Source organism: Penaeus vannamei, chromosome 8 (assembly GCF_042767895.1).
Source record: "Penaeus vannamei isolate JL-2024 chromosome 8, ASM4276789v1, whole genome shotgun sequence".
Lineage (NCBI taxonomy): Eukaryota > Metazoa > Arthropoda > Malacostraca > Decapoda > Penaeidae > Penaeus > Penaeus vannamei.
In genome coordinates, this window is record NC_091556.1 from 5,177,089 (window position 1) to 5,179,588 (window position 2,500).

The following is a 2,500-nucleotide window of genomic DNA, read 5'->3' on the forward strand; positions in this document are numbered from 1 at the left end:
TTTTGTAAATAAATAAAATTAAAAAAACAATTATATACAATTGACCATGTAGTAGGAAATTTCATATCAAAGTTTTTGTCTTACATGTACACATATACATATATCATGAATTATATATATAAAACTGTTTATAGTTCTCATGGCTTTAGTTATGAATCAAAGTTCTGTATGTTACCCAATCTGGCACAGGTATGTGGGTGACGGAAAAGTGAAAGATTCAAGATGCTTACATCTAATTCAAGATAATATAAGGACTTAAAAAATCTCTCATAAGATTAACAGAGGGTAAAAACTGTTTGAGCTCTAATTTTGTAGTGTGAATTATAGACCCTGAAGCAAAGGTACTGAAAGAAATTAATAAAGAAAAATGTGATTTGCATTGTGTGGCATTCTGCAATTTGTAGAGTTCCTTTTTTTATTATTATTATTTATTATTATTACGCAGAACACTGTGTTTGTTTGTTATTGAAATGCAGAGGAAGATGGTTATGAAAAAGATTTGACAAGAAACTGAGATTTAAAACAGATTTACTATTCAACGTATATGTAGACGACCTTTTTGAAAGATAAAAACTGACTAAGGATTTGTTGATAATTATTAGCTTTTATCTTGTCCAACAAAGAATGTTAAAGATTATATGGAATGCCTGATAAAAGATAAAGTAAATTTTTAAAGTATTAAGTACCAAACTTAGAAAGAATTACCTATAGTAGGAATGGGAATGACATGCATTTTAAAGCACATAGTGAAAACTGAAAGAGGAAAGTGGAAAGCTCTAATGTTTTGAGGAGGACATAGTATATGACAGGATATAAGAGATGACAGCATAGAGAAAAGACGTCACAGAAGAAGAGGATATAGTTTATAGTAGGACATTTATGACTGATATCATAAATTTCTTTTGAGAGCAATTTCATTTGGGTTTTGACGTTCTGTACTTATTATATATACATCCACACTTGCACACATAAGCCAGTATTCAAGTTTACTATTTATTTGTCAAGACAATCGGCAGTCAAGAGAAAGCATACTTTGATTAGGGAAGTAATCAGCTGTTCTCCAGTTTTGATATTTTTCCCTCACTGAAATGAAGAAGGTCAGTGAATCCAATTTTTCTTCTTTATCGACAATGTGATAAATTGCACTTTTGGCCCTAAAGTATTTTGGGGATGACACATCTAGGAATTTATTATTATTATTATTATTATTTTTAGAAATAGAAGTAGCCAAATGTTTATGTAATATTGAACCTGCCATGTTTGAGTATGTACTTAGAGCAAGCACCTTTGCCAGCTTATAGTGAACTAGGGAAGAGTAGTACTTAAGTATGATTGAGTTGGTGTCATCATAGTTTAGTTAGTTTGTAATGAATTTTTTTTTTTTCTTTTCTTTTTTTTTTTTTTCTTTTTTTTGTACCCGTTATTGATGGGCACACTTTTAACCATCATGAGGTAATGGCTATGATATGTATGCACATCTCAATGTGCAGCCAGAAAAAATTGACTGTTGCATAATGATTACATCAGAAAATTTTTGGCCTGTCATTGTGATTTGTTTATAGAAGCTACCATGCTAATGAAGGTGGCTCTCGCGAAAATAAATTCTCCAAGCATGTAGATGTTTATCTGTTGTGTTTAAAAGTAAATGAAACAGTAACTTGTAAATAAAAAGAAAGAAAGATTCGAGGCTAGGGTCCTCCTACCCTCACCTGCCTGTAGTTGTGGCCTTTGTAAAATGTATTTGTATGATGTTTTCCGACAGTAAAACATTGATAATTCAGTGCATTTATTTTTATTTTTGTTTATATGATATTTAGTAAAAATTCTTGAAATGGATGTTAGTAGCACTGAAACCATGTAGAAAGATAACCATTAAGGAATGCCAATTTGACAGCCGCAGATGTTGACATTTGGACACGGGAGAAACTTATCTAGAAGCATTTGCTCTTGCGGAGTATATTGTATCGTTTTGCATGCTGCCGGAAGTTGGTATTTCAAGGGTTCTTCCAATGAAAATCCACTTGCCTTGTCTCAGAATTATTTCAAGCAGTAGATTGTAAGAGTACAATGTTGACAATCTTTTTTTGAGGGGGGAGGGGGCACTTCAAGTTTTATAATTCTAGCCTATCATGACATCCATGGTGATGTTTTGGATTAAATTTTCTAGGTAGACTTGCTTACCTTTGTATGTAAATCTCCTTTTGGCCATAATTATGTATGGTGGGCAAGTTATGTTATATGAATCTGCTTTCTTCCCTTTCCTCTTTATCCTCGTAACATTCTTTTCTTCCTTTATCATGATAAAAGAAAAAGGAAGTGGAAATCCAAAGCAAAACCAAGATTAACCTTCCCCCATCTCCCCCCAACCCTAGATGGAAATTATTCTTTTATATTGTGTTTCATGACATTGCACAATACAATTAAAATAGGCATATGTGGAAAGGGAAATAGGAATTTTTAGTTGACAGAAGGGGCATTGTCTATGCATGGCTTGTAGTGT

The 2,500-nt window shown here is 32.4% G+C and overlaps 1 protein-coding gene across 4 annotated transcripts in view; it reads left to right on the forward strand.

The window, feature by feature from the left end:
* Positions 1-2,500, forward strand: part of Nak (Numb-associated kinase) — a 94,019-nt gene that overhangs the window by 31,393 nt on the left and 60,126 nt on the right. The window lies entirely within an intron of this gene.